Raw genomic sequence first — 20790 nt, forward strand, 5'->3', positions numbered from 1 at the left:
TATGAGGATAGCCATAATGTGTTATGATTGACATGGTAGAAAGTCTTGGCATAGACAATAACATACTTGTAAGCATCTTTTTTGGCGTTTTCTGCTTTCAGTCAAGCTCCATCTGTTGTCAACAACGATATCCCTTTTTCCATTTCCTCTTCTGAATTGGGCCTGAATTTCTGTCTGCTCTCTGTCAATATACTGCTGCAATCATTGTTGAGTGCTTTTGAGCAACTTGTATTTTATATGTATAAGCAACTTTTATTAATAACAACTTTATAGTGCTCAGAAGCTAACAGAAAACTTGGATATTTAAATGCATCCAGTGTGCAGAAAGACAGCATTCTGTTCCATAAAGATCATAGCCTAAGGAACTTTCTGGGGCAGTTTATCACATAAGATTGATTTGAATCTAAATTAACTTAACAGCTTACAATAACAACCACAGTGCGTTCTTGGCTTGGAAGAAACTGAAACACTGCAAAATATTCCTTGGAAATCTGATTTTTTGAAGGCATGTTACTGAGAAGTCAAGAAGTAAGGGAGCTTTTATCAGCTGTGGAGACCCTAACTCAATATTCTTCTATATTAATTATATTATTTGTAAACTTAAAATAATAATATTACCCATTTCAAAGGAAATTTTGATGATTTCACTAATTCAATTTTATAAATTTATATAACTCATTTATATATTTTTATTTATATATCAAAATGATACAACAGAATGCCTGATGTATAGTAAATTCTTTCTCCATGTCAACTGAAAAGGAAAAAAATGTAGGCATTGGAAAGGAGTGCACGAGCATTCTAAGTGCGGGCATGGACTATGACTTATGATCATACCTTTATCGCAATAAGTCTAAAAGTCTTATCTCATCTTATTTAAGAAAATTAAAATAAGGTACTGGGTTCCTAATTGGGCACATTGGTTTGTTTCTGTACACCCACTGGGGAACCAGGCCACATGGTCCATAGACTAGAACCCTGTATCTTTGAGGTGCACAACATACTCCAATGGTCATAACAGAGGGATGTGCAAACCCCATTAGGTGAACTGGGCTCTACCTTAAACACTCCCACTCTCTGAGGATTTAAGGCTGAAATTACAAGTAGTGTGAAGAAGCAGAGGACAGATATACAAAGAGTATAGAACTGTCAGTAGATGGACTAACATTCACTTACTATATCAATGACCTACTTGAATTATTAAGATACATACTATTCTGACAGATATCTGTCTGACATTGTCAGTGGATATTATTGTAAGTTTTGCTTCACCACCAATTCCCATTGTTTGTGTAGTTAGTGGCCAGGTCCATAAAGATTTGATCTGTGCAAGTCAATAATCTATGTATTATGAATTGTAGCTAGCCTACACTTATTCAGTCTCCCTTTCTCAATTGTGTTTTAAATATATTATTATGGGTTAAATCAATGACACTATAAACTGAATGACCTTATGCTACAGAGCGATGATCAATAAGATTCCCTCCCCCCCCCCAGGACATAACAAAGCTGTCTCTAATGTGAACCAGAGACAGATAGAAAATATAAATTAATCATGGACTTTGGAATTGCACTTAATCCTAGCTCCAATCTACGAACAATCAATCCCGGCATGACCTTGCTAGGTAGGTGCCTTCATGAAGGAACCATGGAAGATATGGGTGCTGTAGCAAATCGTGTGAAGAAATTGGAGAATGCTAGCTATCCTAAAGAATAGCAAGTGAGGTCTTCTTAGGAGACAGTTTTCAAACAAGCAGCCACCTATGTGAGATTTCAACTAAGCAGACATGGAAGAAGCACACCAACATCTGTGATACGAAGATTGGAAAAGATATGCCGTATATACTTGTGTATAAGCCAAATTTTTGGCATATTTTAATGCAGTTTTTGTGGTAAAGTTAGGTGCCTCAGCTGATAGTCGGCTCAGCTAATACTCGAGTATAGTAATCCAAATCTGAAGGAGGGAATGGTGTTAGAATTGAATTTGTGAAATCCTGGTTCAGAAGACTGTGGATGCCAGTGGGAGCCCAAAATAAAAGGGGGTACCCCTCCCAAATGAAAACGTAATTCATAACTATGTATTTAATTTTTTTTAAAAAAAACAGCCTTATCACTTTCAAAGTATTCTCCATTACACTTAATACATTTGTCACATCTGCGACTCCTTTCTTGGAAAGATTTTTCAAACTCATCTGTTTGGAAGGCTGACAACACCGACCTCATTTTTTTCTTCACCTCTTCTCTGTCATCAAATCACTGTACTTTAATGTTCCTCTGTATTCATGGAAACACAAAGCAAGGTCAGGGGAATAAGGTGTGTGGGGCAAGAGAGCTATGCCGAGTTTTTTTGTCAAAAGCTGGTGCACTGAGATGGGTGTGTGAGCAGGTACATTGTCATACTGGCAAACCAGTCCCCCATCTGCCATTAATCTGGCCTTTTTGTCACACACTGTTACACAATATTTTCAGAACCTTTAAATAGAAAGATTGGTTAACAGTCTGACCTGGTGTAACGAACTCCAAATGCACGACTAGAGGACATTTTCATCCGTTTGGGAAGTTGATGGACTTCCAGAAGGAGATTTGTCATCAATCAACATTTCACCTTTTTTGAAATAAAAAAAAACCACTCAACCTTGAATTTTAAAGGCACTGTCATTTAAGTTATGTTCAATATCACAACAGTTTCTCTGTCCTTTTTCCTGAATAGGAGACAAAATTTAATAGCCACACGCTGTTTTCTTAAATTGGCCACCCCAAAAAACAAAGTTCGGGTGAAACTGTTTTGATGAAAAAAATTCACTGTTATCCGATGGAACCTTCCCAGGTGACACCACTGGTTGCACTAACTCAGAGCAAATTGCTCAATGGGCCTAGTGAAAAAAATGCATGCTAAGAAGGCTCCACTCAGCACAGCACAATTCCACTTGGGAGTTGGATGGGGTGGGGACAACCCCCTCATACATTCACAGGATGTACTCAACGGAATAAGCCTGAAGTGATTCCTCTCTGACCATATGTGAGGGCTGGGGATAATCTGATCAGCAGACAGTATTGGAGAGAAGCTTGTAGTGGATGAAAATAATAAATATGTCTTAAATGGCTAAAACCTTCTCATTTGATCTCCATTTTATACACTTTGAACTTGGTATGGCTTTTAATATTTTGTTTGTTTGAGAATTGGGACTTATCTCTGTTGTGTTTTGTTATTTTTGGTGATATTCTTGAATCACTGTTATGTGTCTTTCTGTTTTTCAATATATGAAACGCAGGTTTAGTGAATCTATAGAGATAATAGCTGGAATAAGGGATTGTGGAAAGATTGGCAGGGTGAGGGTAATGGGGAGCTGATATAAAGCAGTACAAGGAAGAAGAACAGATTTTGAAAATGAATGGTATTATGTTTGGAATATATCCTAAAATAGTATTTACAAAGAAAATGTTCTAAAATTGATTGTGATGATTGTATAACTCTTTCTAATATTACTGAACTATTGAATAGTATGATATATAAATTATATGTCAATACAACTGTTAAAATTAATATATAAGACCTAGTTTTGTATCTTGGTTGAAGTAAAATTGCTTCGCTGATGGCTTCGAACAATGACAATGCTTCTCTCAGGTTACCAGAAGAGATGATATTAGAGACGTATGACAGACAAGATCATTATCTGTGTCATTCTTTACATTTGTATCAATGATTACTTCCTTTCAGAAGTTAAAAATATAGAGTCAATTCCCATATTTAAACTTGCTTCCACAAAGGCTGAACCTTTCTAAAATTATTATTAATATTAAACAAATTTTTAATTGACTCAAATAGTTATTTTACCAGCAATATGTATGCAGCTATGGGGTCCGGGTGGCACAGTGGTTATGCATTTGGCTGCTAACCTCACGGTTCACTGTTAGAAACCCCCAGCCACTCCATGGGAGAAAGAAAGACAAGGCCTTTATTCCTGTAAAGAGTTACAGTCTTGGAAACCCACAGGGACAGGTCTACTCTGTCCTTATAGAGCTCTGTCCTCATGAGTTCAAATAGACTCAGTGGTAGTGAGCTGGTTTGAGGGTCCTTATATTGCTAACAATAGTATTGGATTTATGTTTTATAATATTAGTGTACTAAATGCATGATAAATTTTCAGAAAATGAAGAACCATTCATTTCTTTGTATGTTACTGTGTTCTACTTTTCAAAAGTTCTGGGCAATGTTAATTCTATACTTGATTCATGGAACATTCTGGAGATGGTTCAGGGAAAGTTTGTAAGGGCCATTCATATTTTGCGTTTCCATAGTGAGAACGCTTCTATACCACCACCATTTCTCATGAAGAATGGATTTTGAATATGTATGGAGTAAGCTGGAGTTTGATGGATCACAGCAATGGCTCTCTCAATGAGAGAACTAGCCCATCCTAAAGCCAGATATTCTCCTGCAGGTGACATTCCAGAACTCTGCTTGTCTATACATTTTTTCTTTCACTTAAACTACCACTTGACTAATGGCCAGAATATGTTAGTGTGAAAATGTAGTTTTAACTTCTGAAATATTGTGGAGCTGGAAGACTCAGTTTAAGAAAATTATCTTCTTTCTATTTCTTTATAAATCAGCCTTACTATTAGACAATGCCACATTTGTACTAAATTTTAAATGAGATGACATGTGCCCTCACATATCATTTACGCACACATACATATACATAAACTCACATGCAATGGTAATATTGTAGGAAAATCAGTATTTTACAAAAGTGAAATATGACTGTATTAGATTACAAAAGGGTGGATGATTATATAATTGCCAAATTATATTATTACATGACTGCCAAAACACTAATAATCATAGCCAGGGCAAACTGACACATAGTCTTAAACATCACCACTAATGTTAGCCTTACTCTAGTCCACAGGAACCCTGGAAAGTGGCTGCCATCTGCAAGGCCATCAGCGGAGAGCCACCTCTTGGGTGAAAAACAAGGCTCTCTGCTCCTGCAGAGATTTGCAGCTTTGTAAAACCATTTAGTTAGTTCTGCTTTGTCCTATAGTGTCACCATGAGTCAGAATTGACTAAATGACAGTGTGATTCTGAACCGCATGCCAGATCATTTGTTACTTCCAGATGCACCTTGCTAATATGCATGATAGTAAAATAGTGCATTTTTTATTATTTTACACTAAGTTCTGACTCATAGTGATCCTAATACAACAGAACAAAACACCACCCAGTCCTGTGTCACTCGCAATTGTTCTTATGTGTCAGCCCATTGTTGCAGCCACTGTGTCAGTCCACCTTGTCCAATAACATCCTCTTTCTCTGTTGCTCTCTACTTTACCAAGCATGATGACCTTATCAAGAAGCTGGCCCCACCTGATAACGTGTGCAAAGTAAGCAAGACAAAGTCTTGCCATACTTACCTCGAAGGACCATTCTGACATTACTTCATTCAAAATAGATTCACCTGTTTTTGCTTTTTGGCAGCCCATGGTACTTTTAATATTCTTTGCCTTCCCTATGATTCAAATGCATCTATTCTTCAGGCTTCCTTATTCTATCGTCAACTTTGAAAGGTAAAGGAAGCAATGAAATATATCATGGCTTGGATGAGAAGCTACTTTAATTCTCATTTTATCATTCTTGGCTTCATCACTTTAAAGAAGTTTTGTGCAGCATGTCTGCCCAGTACAATGTGTCCTTTGATCTCTTGACGACTGCTTCCATAAGTACTGATTGTGGATTCAATCAAGATGTCATCCTTGACAATGTCAATATTTTCTGCATTCTATATAGTACATATTTATCCAGTTGTGAATTTTTTAGTTTTCTTCATATTGATTTGTAATCCACCTGGTATGCTACAATCTTTGATTTCATCAGCAGCGGTTCAAGTCCTCATTTTCAACAAGCAAGTTTGCTTCATCTGAATTGTTTAGATTGTTTAGAAATCTTCCTCCAATCCTAAAGCCACATCTTTTTCATATAATCCAGACTCTCTGATTATTTTTCTCAGCATACAGATTGAATAATTATTGTAAGATGATATAACCTTGACACACACCTTTCTTGATTTTAAACCATGAAGTATTCTCTTGTTCTTTTTGTACAACTGCCTCTTGATCCATATGCAGCTTCCCCATGAGCACAATGAAAGTATTCTGGGATTCCCATTCTTCTCAAAGTTAGCCATAGTTTGTTTGGGCCTATTCCATCAAGTACATTGCACAGTCAATAAGAAACAAGCAAGCATCTTTCTGGTATTCTCTGTTTTCAGCTAAGATCTAGCTGACATCAGTACTGATGTCCATTGTACCATGTCCTCTTCTGGATCCAGCCTCACTTCTGGCAGCTCTCTGTCAATGTACTGCTGCAAGTATTGTTTTATGATCTTAAGCAAAATTGTACTTGCATATGATATCAGTGATATTGTCCTACAATTTTCAAATCCTATTAATTCACCTTTCTTTGAGAAACTATCAAAGTGGATGTCAGAAGAGACTATGAAACTCCCTTAAGCATATAGTAGCTAAGTCAAATGGAAGAAAACGATGATGTTTTAAAGAGCTGATTAGAAAATCTCACAAGGCACTTTGAGAGTATAAAGTGATGCATTATAATGAAATGTGCCAAGTTAGAAAAACAGAAAGGAAGAATACACTTATATCTTAAAATAAAATAAGTAAAGAAACAATTTAAGGCTAGAGTTGCAATATTGAACATTTCTAATGGCAAAATATTGAACTATGCTGGAAGTATCTAAAGAAGATGGAAAGAATACATAGAGACATTCTACAAAAAGAACTATTTGGCACTCAACCATTTCAAGGGATAGTATACAATGATCAAGAACCGATAATATGAGAGGAAGAAATCCAGGCTGCACTGAAAACATTGGCGGAAAACAAGGTTCCTATAAATGAGGACTATGAATTGAAATGTTTCATGATGCTGATGAAGCACAGGAAGCATTCACTTATTTATGCCAAGAAATTTAGAATATAGCTACTTAGCCAACTGACTGGAAGAGAGCTAGATTTTACCAAGATTCATTAGGGTCTTCTAAATATAGCAACATATCCTTTGCCATTAAGGATATTTTTTAACATTTTATGCTTTGTACTTCATTTATTTATGACTGGTATTTACAGCACAGTATTTTGTAGCAGTTAAGAGGAAACATCCTTGTCTGGTTCTTGATCTTATGGGTAAAAACTGAATTATTCTCAATTTATGATGATGATAACTGTGGTTTTATTCTATGTGTATTTTATTGCATAGCGAAATTTCTTACCTCTCTCTTTTTTCAAAAGTTTTTATTATAAAATGAAGTTGAGCTTTGTCAAATGCCTTTTCTCTAGTGAGTGAGATGATTATGTGGTCCTTTTTTCCTAACATTCAACTGATGGGGACAGTTAAACATTAAGTTTACATTTAGCATTAAATTTAAAACAATTTAGTTTAAATTAATACTAAATAATCCTCAGTAACATACAAAAGCTCTAATTTTATGTTCCTTTCCCCGCTATGTAGTTATTTTTTTTAAATCATTTTATTGGGGGCTCATATAATTCTTATCCCGATATACATCCATTGTGTCAAGCACATATGTACATTTGTTGCCATCATTATTCTCAAAACATTTGCCTTCTACTTGAGCCCTTAATATTGGCTGCTCATTTTACCCCCTCCCTCCCCACTCCCACCTACCTCATGAACACTTCACAATTCATAAATTATTTTTATTTTCTCATATGTTACACTGTCTGATGTCTCCCCCCACCCTCTTCTCTGCTGTCCATCCCCCAGGAGGAGGCTATATGTAGATTCTTATAGAAAGTTCCCCCTTTCTACCCCACATTCCCTCTGCCCTCCAGGCATCGCCACTCTCACCACTGATCCCACAGGGGTCATCTGTCCTGGATTCCCTGTGTTTCCAGTTACTATCTGTACCAATATACATCCTCTGGTCTAGCCAGATTTGCAGATAGAATTGGAATAATGATAGTGGGGGAGTGGGGGGAGGAAGCATTCAAGAACTAGAGGAAAGTTATATGTTTTATCATTGCTACTCTGCACCTTGACTGGCTCATCTCCTCCCCACAATCCTTCAGTAAGGGGAGTGTCCAGTTGTCTACCGATGGGCTTTGAGTCTCCGGTCTGCATTCACACACATTTACAATGATCTGATCTTTTTTTCTTTGACCCTTGATACCTGATCCCTTCTACAGCTCATGGTCATACAGGTGGGTGTGCCACGTGTGTATCTTCAAGCCTTTAAGACCCCAGATGCTATATCTTCTGATAGCTGGGCACCATCAGCTTTCTTCACCACATGTGCTTATGCACACGTTTGTCTTCAGTGATCATATAAGGAAGGTGGGAACCCACTGATATGATTTTTAGATCTTTGATGTCTGATAAGTGGTTCCTTCTACACCTCATAGTCAGACAGGCTGTTGTGCTTCTCCCATGTAGACTTTGATGCTTCTCAGCTAGATGGCCACTTATTTATCTTCAAGCCTTTAAAACCCAAAATGCTATATTTTTTGATACCCGGGCACCATCAACTTTCTTCACCACTTTTACTTATGCACACATTTTTCTTCAGCAATCGTGTCAGGAAGGTGTCCAACCTGGAATGCCAATTTAATAGAAAAACATGTTCTTGCATTGAGTAAGTGCTTGAGTGGAGGCCCAATGTCCACCTGCTGCCTTTATACTAAACCTATAAATATATGCATGTAGATCTATTTCCCCACAATCTTATATAAATATATTTACATATGTACATTCCAGTCTTTAGACCTCTATTTCCTTTTACTTTCCTCTTGTCCCACTATCATGCTCAGTCTTCATTTGGATTTTATTTGGATTTCAGTAATTTCTCTCAGTTACATTTCTCTTGCTGAATCCCTACCAGGCCTCTCACACCCTCCTTGCCACTGATTTTTGGATCACTTGTAGCTCCGTTGCCCCTGGGTTGGTCAGCACCACCTCCTTACCCCCGCTTCTGCCTCTGCTGTGTCCCCTGAAACCATTGGTCCTGTTATTTTCTCCTCCAGATGATGCATCCAGTCTATCTTATCTAGATAGATCTGTAGAGATAATAATATGCACCAAAAATCAAGCCATAGCAAGATAGGCGATGAATAAGAACACAGCGATGACATCTTTGCTATATTGAGTCTGCCAATCCATGAGTATGGATTATTCTTCCATATGTTGAGGTCACTCTTGATTTTTTGCAGTAGTGTTTTATAATTTTCCTCATACAAATCTTTCCTATTTTTAGTCAGGTATGTCCCGTTTCATCCATCATCCTCGCAAATGTCATTTGTTCCTTCATATCTTTGGTTAGGTCTGCCAGAGGTCTATCAATTCTGTTAATGCTTTCAGGAAGCAACTTTTAGCGGCATTAATTTTTTCCATATTTTTCTTGTTTTCCCTCTCTTGTATCTCAGCTCTGATTTTTATTAAATCTATCTTCTGGCTATTAACAGCATTGTTCTGTTGACTCTGTTCTAATTGGTGTAAGTTTATGCCAGCATATCATCTATTAGTCTCTGTTCTTTTTTAATGTGTGCATTTATTGCTCTCAGCCTTCCTCTGATAAATACATTTGCTGTATCCCACAGGTTTTGGTACGTCGTATTTTTATTCTCTTTGGTTTCTAGAAACTTCCTGATTTTATCTCTTGTTTGTGTCAATACCCACTCCTTTGCAATAGGAAATTGTTCCTCCTCCAATTGTTTGCCCTTGTTTTCCTCACCATCCTTCCGTTAATTCCCAGCTTTATGGCACAGTAATCAGAGAGAGATGTGTTATAACCTCTATGTGCTTGAATTTACTCAAGTTTGACTTGTGTCCCACCGTGTCGTGGTCTATTTTCAAATATGTGCCATGTGAGCTTGAAAAAATGTGAATTGTTTTGCAATGTCTGTTGATTTGTCACTGGATTTTTAAATTTCTTCCCTTAAGTCTTGTATTTCGCTTTAGTGCATTGCCTTTATCTCCTCTATTATTTCATTGTTATTTTTTTCTGCATTGCTAACCTCATATCCTTTATTACTTCAAGAAGCATTTTGAAAATTTCTTTTTGTGGCAGGTCAATATCTGCTTCTTCTATGCCCATCGTTAGATTCATGACTTCTTCCGGCATTGTCTTCTGTTTCTCCTGCTTTTTTGTTGAAGCTGTTAGAACTGGTCTCTGTTTACGTGTTGTACTAGAGGAGCTTGGAGTATTCTTCCTGAGTTGAAGAGCCCTGGGCTCTCTAGTGGGGGATTCATTTGAGTACGTCTATGAACTACCTGGTGATAGCTGTACTGAGGGGTTAGGTTATCACTATATCTTCCTGTGGTTTCATTCTTATCCTAGCCCTCCCATATTCCATTATTTGGAATGTGTGTTGGATATTCCTCTCATGTGACACAGGTTGGGTTGTTGTGGGCCCACGAGGGTGTTGCTTCCCTGGCATATCTGTAAGTAGGCTTCATGGTTCTTGAAACACTTCGGCTGGCCTGTGGTGTTTTCCTCTGCAACAGGAGTGCTGAGGAGGGCTTGTGGGTATACTCTCCTTTGTGTATAGTTCTGTTGCTGGCAGGAGAATTACCCTATACAGAGAGATCTCCTTGGAGATTGGGTGGATGTTCCTGCAGTAGCATGGAGCTGCAACAGCGGTGGTCAGGCGTTTCACTCCACTCACTTGTATGGCCTCCAGATTTAGGCTGGGGATGTCCCCACTGTTTGTAGGGGAGAACCCCCTGTTTCTTTGTGTGTGGAAGAGGACTGGCATGAATTCCCCAGCTGCTTGCCAAGCTAATAAATGTGGGTGGGAGCGTCCCCAGTTAGGACTTCAAAGTAGCCCTAGGCAGAGGGGAGTGGCCTGGAGGCCTGTAGTGACTTGTGGCAGGAAAGAGAGTGAAAGGATAGGAAAAAGATAGGAAGAAGAAGACACAGACTGGAGCAACAATTCCAAGCCAACTGACACTCCCCCACCCCCCGCCCCAAACACATACAACTAAAATGCACAGAGTGAGCAAAACTGAAAACAGTAAAAAAAAAAAAAAAAAAACAGAAAGAAAGAAAAGAAACAACAAATAAGGAGAAATGAATCTTCTGGTGTTCTGGTTGAAAAGAGAGAAAAGCTAGAAGTTGAGGAGAAAAGTAGAAAAAGTGAAAAAATAACACAAAGAAAGAAAAAGAAGAAAAACGAGAGAAAGAGATAAAATTTTAAAAATAGAAAAGGAAACAGCTGACCCCATGCTATACTGTGTGTAGCACTGACTCGTCCTGTGTGCAGCACTGTCTGTGGGGTCAGGCTGCCCACTGGGAGGACAGGGTTGCCCTAGGCAGAGTGTAGGAATCTGGGAACCAGCAGTGGCTCATGAAAGGAATGAGAGGGAGCAGAGAGAATCATACAAGTAGAGAGAGAAGCAAAGAGAACAAAGACAGAAAGAGGAAAGCAAGGAAAAGAGAAGAAAGAGAAAAAAGGGGAACTAAAACCCTACCTTGTTCACTAAGATTGGCTGTGATGCTGAAGAGGGAGAGGAGAGAGGAGGAAGTAAAGAATAAAGAGATAGCTGATCCCTGATTGCTTGAATGTGGGGCCAGAAGTTTGCCCTAAATGATGGGTAGTGACCTGGAATCCAGTAGTAGTGTATGATAGGAGAGAGTGGGAGAAAAGAGGAGAAAGAGGGGAACAGAAATAAAGAGGGAAAAGAAGAAAAAGGGAAAAGAAACCAATACAAACCTGAGCTCATTGAGACTGACTGCAGTGGGAAAGACAGAAGGACTAGTGAATAAATGGGGGGAAATAGTGTAGTAGGTAAGGAGTTAACTGAGACTTGATACCTATCCTTGAGGCTGGAGGAGTTCCAACTCTTCCTCAATGTAGTGGAGTGGTGTATCCGTTTGATGTAGGGATCCACAGATGCTGTGTGGGATCACTTTCAAAGGCAAGATCACACCTGTAGCCAGGTGTCAGTTGAGTGCTGGAGTTCACTGGTTCCCCTGCCTTGTGCTGTGTGTAGCACTGCAGCAGGGGTGCGGCCTGGGGTTTTCCCACAGCCCTGTCTAGGGCCCCAGGACAAGTAGGGCCTCCTCAGCTATCGGTAGATTCCCTGAGAGAAACCCGGATTGGGTGGCTATGAATTGGATTCAAGTCAATGGTAGTAAGTCTGGGTGATAAATAGGATTGATTTTAAAGTTATATACATTTATCCTTTTGAATAATGTAGGACATAATACATACTAATGTACCATGAGACTTACCATTAAAAAAATACCATGAGACTGGCCATTAGGTTTGCCCATAAGATTATTTTTCCTGGAGATTTTTTTTTCTGCATCATTTAGTGTACTTTCTGTTCTCTATAAAGAATACCTTCTAATATTGCTTCTACGACCAATATAGTCATGACAACATCTAGCATCATTTGTTAACCTAGGTCTTAAGTTTGCCTTAATTACTAAAAGTTTATATTGCCAGTTTTACAATTGAGGTTGATAATTTGTCAGCATGTTAAATGTGACATTCGATTCTCTTCTGCCCTCTAAGGTTTCTGAGGAGGAATAAGTCCTAAATCTTATGGCTAAAGCCACATGCACACTCAGAGCAAACTCTAAATGTCTATTTGATGGGAGCTTGGAACCAAGAGCATTTCCTGGCTATATTGCCCCTGGTTTCAAGAATCAGTCCCCACTGTCCTCATAGGTTTGGACGACACTGAGGTAAACTAGCTAAACTGAGCTAATCCAATTATGATTCCCTCCATGTCTTAAGTGGTTTTAAAGTTTATTTATAGGAAAGATGTTTTTCATGAGAGAATAGTGTGAGATGATGTGAAAGACTGTACAAGCTTTTCCGTTTTATATCTAATCGAGGTTTTCTGGAATATTGGCTGCTGCACAGTGTTCAAAACCATACAGGTGTCAGGGGTTCCTAACTGATGATATTTATTTGTAAATTTCAATCAGAATCTTAAGGAGGAGTCAGATATCTGTGTCCCTGTCTGTTCCTTTTCCAATTGCTGCTTAAAAGATTCAAATGGATACTACACATCATGAGTAGACAAATACAGAATTATCCTCTTTTTCTAAAGTTTCCATAGACTAAAGAAAGAAAGAAAGAATACATTTTGAACAAAGGTAGCATGATTAAGCAACAATATTTTCAGTATCAAAAATGGCAATACAATTATAGATGGAAGTCAATGATAATTTGAGAAAAAAGTGATAATATTTATAGAGTATTAATTTCTTGCCATTTCAGAACTAAGAAATATTTTATTTCCATGAACTTACTGTAAGAACTGTCCAGTCAGACATAAGATAATTGAGGAGACATGTGAATTAAGAGGATATTTGCTTGACCCAGAAACGATACATATAGGATACTGAACAAACCATTATTTTTTTGCCAAAGTCTATAAAAGGACATTATACAAAATGGATGTATTACTCTGAAATATATTGTATCACTTCATTGTGTTCCTAAAATATAGTTAACACTAATCTTTTATTCAAGCAGATAAAGATTAAAACACAAATAAATGAAATAGAACACAGAAAAACAGTATAAAGGATCAACAAAGCCAGAAGTTGGATCTTTAAAAGGATGAATAAAATCAGCAAATCTCATGAAACTAAAACCAGCACTATTAAAATTATGCCACACAATAAATAATAACCAGATGTTCCTTGAGAAAGTCATGAGATATTGTCACCATTCATGAAGTACTACCTCGATTTGGATCTCTCCTACTCAGAAATCAACAGCATCTACACATGACTTACTATACAAAATGCAGACATGCACGGTTTACAGAAATTTGAATAATCCCAGTCCCTATCAATGATCTATTCCTCTATTGTTCTCAGCTGTAATATAAAGAATAAGTTAACATGAATTCTGCAATGTAAACATCTCTAATGAAATATGGTATCTTTTTCCACTTCTACCAGGTTCTAAATGATTATCCAATTACTTAATAATAATAATAACAATAATGATAGACTTACTGTGTGTCCATCCAGAAGATGGCTTAGGAGAGGTTTTCCTCCGATGTCATGGGAGTGAAAGAGGTGGATGTCTCCTTCTCAGGGTAAGACATTTGGTGTAATCTGCACATGATCTTGCACAATAAGAAATGTGTATTATGGTTCCGCTCACTGTATTAGCAAGAACTCATCAGAATGTCCCGAGTATTCCCATGGTTGAGGCTGGAGACTCTGGAGGGGAATAAGCGTCAAAATGAGTGTGTAGCAAAGAGAAATGCAGTAACTGTCGCTCGGATGTTGCATCCTGGAGGGGTCAGAACAGATTTTATAGAACAGCTTTAAGAGGAGCACTGCAGAGACCTTAGGGTCACTCAAGGTGCACAAATTAAGAGGCTGACAAGTCAGTAAGATTGATTCCTATGATGAATATAGCTGAGATTACAGGTACTGCCTCTCTGGCTTCAATATTCAAAATAAGATAGACTTAGAACTGTTAGATTGCCTCATGATAAAGGGAGTGTGGGTAGGCCTTAACAATGGGTAAAGAGGAAATAAAACTCGAACTAAAGGCAGAAGACCTTTTGGACATATGGTCGGTACTCAAAATCTACTCACTGAAGCATTAATAAAATAAATGGGAAACCTGCTTATCTGAGTGCTAGCAAGTTCTATTGACAACAGACATTTTAAACTTAGCTGCTAATTCACTGACCTGCTAATATTAGCTCAGGTAGCACTTATTTGTGATGAAAGGCATATAGATTTAGTCAGACTCTAATCTTGTCAGAAACCTTAATGTTGGTTTCTCCTAACTCACAACTGGACTGTGAGCATTGATTATTGTGACGCTGTGCAGATTGGGAAATAGACTTGAATTTCGATTGACCTGGTATAGAAAGGGAAGTTATACTAATTGACATGTCAAAAGTGGTACTTTGTGGTTTCCTATTTCTGTGTAGTATAGATCACCTAAATTGATACTTCTGAATTTTCCTGGTACTGCACTTGTGCTTTATTGCATTTTCTTAGCACGCCCTCAATATAACAGGAACTGAATCCTGCATTTGTGAGAATGAGTCTTTCTCTCAATGTACAGGTTTTGATCATGCTCTAATACCATTCTAAGTTTTAACACATTATACATTTATGTTTTTTGATCAGTGAGTTCTTTCACTAGCATGATTGATATTTTATTTCTAAGTTGGCATGAGAGTAAAAAAAAATAACGACATTGAATGACAAGGAGATTGACTTTCATTCATGTTTATAATCAACCTGTTTCTTTTGTTGTATTTCTTGGTCACATACATTTATCTCAATTTTCAATATCTTACTGTTTCAAAAAAACTAAGCTAGTGACCAGCACATGAAAAAAAGAGTGAATGTGATAGTGAAAATGCGGTAGGTATATTCCTGGTAGAAATGCCAGCCAAATTACTTCTACAAAACAGATTCTACTAAAATATGAAGCATTCATCTGCAATATGTGTTTTGAGAAGATTTTTAAACATGGGGAAAATATATTTTCTTTCAAGTCATTATAGACCTTAGAAACATATCAATTGAAATCTAAAAATTATTTGAATAAATAGTGAAGCAAATTTCATTAAATAATTACTAATTTTCCTGAAGTGTAATATGGAGAAATATTTCCATATTCTAATTAAGAATTCATAAATTCATAAATATCTAACAATACCCATTATATATATATATATGTCCATTATTGAGGTAGCAACATTCAAGGTAAACTTAAAGACTTGAAGGCCAACATATATTACGCCTGTTTCTCAGGTGGGATCTTAGCAGGTATACAAGGTCAACAGTAGTTGTACACAACATCAGCATGTTCCAGTGGGAGGCCAGAAGATGCAAGGTAGTCCTCAGCAGATGGGGGGGGGGGGCATGCTGCTTTTCAAGTCACCTAGTGAACACAAGAAGACCATAAACTTGACTTAGGTGGAAAGTGGGTTGGTCACTTCAAGTGGTAAGTTGTAAAAGTAGCAACAATAAACATTTAAAAATGAATATCAATAAGGAGGGTTGACGTTGACATAGCTACTGGCACACCGCCCAGGCCTATCTGGCAGAAGGTGTATAGCACAAAGAAAGTTCCTAAGGAAAAAGAGATGGAAGGAAAGATCACAATGTCATGTCCGTGAAACAGGATTTCTTTTCCTACACTAGAAAGTGGTTTGCTGGAGTCTGGAGCAGAGCTGCTGGACAGAGCATGAGGCAATGGCTTAGAGGAAGTATTGTGCACACCTGCCACTGTACCATCTTATGGTCCAATCATAAGAAAAATCTTGTAAGTGATGAAAAAATCACTCATATTTAAGTATCCAACATAATGTCCTTTCATGAATTCCAAAGATATGTGTATACCTCCTTATCATGTTTCGTGGAGTAAAATCATTCATGAAATATCTCATCACCAATAATGACTTAAAAGCAAAATCCAAGACCCTGGAAGTCACTGAGTTTACCTGCACCTCATTACACTACGTTTCTTAACCACTAAGTGAAACGGGAGCCTGACTTACATGCACTTGAATAAGACAATAGAAAGGAAGAAAAACGTTTCTATCATCAATATTTTGAACTATGCTTTTGGCACACATATATTTTGTATATTACATTATAAGTGAGTTTGCCTCGCAGACAGTGGCAGTCAGATGCTTTTACATCAACTTGAAGATGTATGAAAGTGTAGGGGTGAAATACGATCTTCCAATCAGGTCACAGCCATCCTTGGGGGTGTGGTCTAGGTATATCATGAACTGTGGAGGACAGCCTCTTTCTTCCTGCTTCACCTTCCAGCTTGCTGACCCCTCCATGCCCTTGGATCTACAGGACTCTACACCCATCCGCCTGTGATCTTTCTGTGCTTTGAATCATTGCATGTGACTGAAGAGGGACTTATAGAGTAGTATCAGACCCATGAATTTGAGTTGAACTGGGTAGGGATGCTTTTTTGATACAAAACTCTTTTTCTTATACACATGTGAGTGTCACTGGATTTGTTTCTCTAGTCAAACTGACATAGCACACAGACTTTGGGAAAAATAATAGAATTGCACTTCATGGTTCTACAGTGATAGGCTGAACCAGGTGTCATACTTGGCAGTGGCATGGATCTCTTTTGAGGCAGAGCCTGTAATTCCAAGTGCAAGATTCACTTGCTGCTCCTTTGGTCCCTCTGCCATGCCAGGCAGCCCCTCTGATTAATAGATTCTGGGATGGACGCCCTCTTGATAAGTATAACTTGGTCTACAACGACTAATATATAAGAAGAAAATCTAAGCTTAATTTTCAATTAAGAGCAACGTGTTTATGTGTGTACTAAATTGTGCTCTCTTTGCATCCACTTACAAAGGGGCGCAAAACATTAAGCCTCATTCCTTCTAGAGTATATCTAACTGACAAATTCCTCCCTGAGGAAAAATGAAAGTAGACGTGCTTGGCTTGACTTTGGAGGGAACAAGGCACCACCGAGAACTGAGGGCAATCTTTTTTTCCACCAGTTATAACAAGTTTCATTCCAGTTAGAGAAATAAGGAGGGGCATCAGTAGCATTTGAAGATCTCCTTGTTAGATCATACAAGTTACTTCTCTATTTCGTCTTTACCACGAACTTACATATAAAGTAGGTGCTCCTCCAATTGTCATTTTATAAATCAGAACAGCATATCTCAAAAGGAAAATGCTCTTAATCCGTTGACTAGTAAAATATTGGACTGCACTTTCAATATGGATCTGTCTCTAAGTTGGATTTACTATACGTACTGAGTGGAGCTGTTAACCACAATGTCATAACTGTTCTAAATTATGAAATATCCTCTAAATAGAAAATTCTCAAAGATAATTTATAACAAATACTAAACACTATCTAGTCTATCACTGAATCCTACTACTGAGTTCTGCTACTTTCTTAGAATTTCAACTATTTTCTTCATTTGCTGCCTTTGATTTTTACATACCTTAGTCTATTTCATTGTTGTCCATTACACTAGTAGATGAACAAGGCTCTCTATTTCAACTGAGGACGCTCATCTCCAATCAGCCTATGATTGATTAGACAAAAATATAGGTAGTTCTGTGATTCGTGTATTTATTGGCCAAATAAATATGCTGGGTATATATTGGGCCTTATATTTTATAAATTTATATGTATATTGCTCTTTGAAAAGAGTATCAATATTCTAGAAACTGAGATGTTCTCATATAAACTCCCTAAAATCATGAAATGTGCTCAGATATTTAAACATTTATTTCTCAATAACTCCAAGTGGGGTCATCAGGTTATCACCTGATTGACAGGCTAATCCCCACCCATAAAATTTTATATATCTTCAAATTAAAATGAAATGATGTAACTATCATAATTATGTGGGTATCAATACAGATGTTATATTTGTCAGATTTACAGATGACTTTGGGTATACTATCAGGAAAGACCAGTTCCTGGAGGACATAATGTTTGGTAAAGTGGATGGGCTAGCTAATAAGGGAAAGGCCTTCAATGACACAGATTGACTACGTGGACGAGGGAGGAGTTTCATGCTGTTATCTCTCGGGATGCTATGAGACAGAACTTACTCGAGGTTACCTAACAACAGCAACAGCAATGGGGCTACACATTGACAGGGAACTGCTAGAGGTCAGGCTGGATTAAGAAGAGGATCTGGGACAAGGGACAGCATTGCTGAAGTCAGATGAACCTTGTCTCAAAGCAGAGAACACCAGAAAGATGTTTACTTGTTTTTCATTGACTGTGCAAAGGCATTAGATAGTGTGGACTTTAATCAACTGGATAACCTTGGAAAGAATGGGAACTCCAGAACACTTCATTGTGCTCATCTGGAACTTGTAGATGCATCAAGAGGCAGTTGTGTGCTTGGATCCATCACATCCCAGCAGGATCCTGTGGAATCCTGTCTCGGCAGCCGGCTGCAGCCTGGTTTTCCGTGCACTCCAGCTTCATGCGCCACAATGAACAGGCAGCCCCCCAGCTTCTGCGAAGAGGACACCTTCCTCTACACCTCAGTCGGTGGGGGAGGCCACCCAGATAACATTTGTGACCAGATCAGTGACTCTGTCCTTGATGCCCACCTTCAGCAGGACCCTGAGGCTAAAGTGGCTTGTGAAACTTACACTGAAGCTGGAATGGTTCTTCTTGCTGGGAAAATTAAATCCAGAGCTACTGTTGACTACCAGAAAGTAGTTCATGAAATCATTAAGCACATTGGCTATGATGATTCTTCCAAAGGATTTGACTACAAGGCTTGTGATGTTCAGGTGGCTTTGAAGCAACAGTCACCAGTTATAGCTCAAGGTGTTCACCTTCACCGGAACCAGGAGATAGGTGCAGGAGACCAGGTATTTTCATTTTGGCTTCTACTTGCAGTTCTTGTGACATTAAATTTTGAAGCTTTGATTGACAAATATTAATGACTTCCCTTTTTAGGGCATAATGTTTGGTTATGCCACTGATGAAACTGAGGAATGTATGCCTTTAGTCATTGTCTTGGCACACAGTTCAATGCCAAACTTGCTGAACTACGTCGCAATGGCACCTTACCATGGTCACGCTCAGATTCTAAAACTCAAGTAAGTGATGCTTGGAGTTCCGTGTGGAATTATCGAGTTCTATGAAGATGATCCTTATCTCCTTAGGCTGTACTTAGGGCAAGGACCTGAGCACAAAGCTTTTGTTAGTGTGCAGCTCTGCCCAGCAGAGTGCACACAATTGTGATCTCAGTTCAGCATGATGAAGACGTTGGTCTGGATGAGATGAGGGAGGCCCTGAAGGAGAAAGTCATTAAAGCTGTCATTCCTGCAAAGTATCTTGATGGGGACACGATCTACCACCTACAGCCGAGTGGCAGATTTGTTATTGGGGGGTCTCAGGCTAGTACTGGTTTGACTGGCCTGAAGATCATTGTGGACACTTATGGGAGCTGGGGACCTCACGGGGGAGATGCCTTTTCAGGAAAGGATTATACCAAGGTGGACCACTCGGCTGCTTATGCTGCCCATTGGGAGGCAAAATCCCTCGTTAAAGGAGGTCTGTGCAGAAGGGTTTTCTTGCAGGTCTCTTATGCTATTGGACTTTCTCACCCATGGTGGATTTCCATTTCCCAGGAGGGCACCTCTCAGAAGAGTGAGAGAGAGAGCTAGTAGATATAGTGAAGAAGAACTTTGACCTCCGGTCTGGAGTCATTGTCAGGGATCTGGATCTGAAGAAGCCAATTTATCAGAGGACTGTCGCCTATAGCCACTTTGGCAGGGAAGGCTTCCCCTGGGAAATGCCCCCAAAGCTTAAATATTAAAGAGTGTATTTCACGCCCACGCCCCCCCCCCCCAGACTTGTTGGTGAGCACTACAGAGAAGCCCTCAAGCTCTGAGGGAAAGGCCCCCTTCCAACGTTTGTTCTGTCCTCCTTCAGCTCCTCCTCAAGTCCCTGTCCCTCTGTGATCAGTGATGTGAATTGGTGGGGTGTGGGAAACAGAAGATTTTCCCCAAGTTGTCTCCCCCAAATATATACCAAACTTAGCTGCTGGAAAATGACTATGTACTGGGAGGTTATCAGAAGTACATCAGGGGTTATTCTCCTTTTAAGGGCTATCAGCCTTCTAGAACAAGCAGTCACCACTGTGTATCCCACACCAAATAAGTCCCACTCCCTTCTGATAAGGATAGTAGTTGTTTGTTTCCTTGTAGGAGACCCCAGAGAGGTCTTGCCCACCCAAGGGTGACGAGGGTTAGGCCTCCATCATGAATCTAGGGTCTG

At 38.7% G+C, this 20790-nt stretch overlaps 1 pseudogene; it reads left to right on the plus strand.

Annotated features, from left to right (window-relative positions):
- Nucleotides 1–18989: 18989 nt before the first annotated feature.
- Nucleotides 18990–20329, plus strand: LOC142460934 (S-adenosylmethionine synthase-like; annotated as a pseudogene).
- Nucleotides 20330–20790: the final 461 nt, after the last annotated feature.

The sequence above is a fragment of the Tenrec ecaudatus genome, chromosome 11 (assembly GCF_050624435.1).
Source record: "Tenrec ecaudatus isolate mTenEca1 chromosome 11, mTenEca1.hap1, whole genome shotgun sequence".
Classification (NCBI taxonomy): Eukaryota; Metazoa; Chordata; class Mammalia; order Afrosoricida; family Tenrecidae; genus Tenrec; species Tenrec ecaudatus.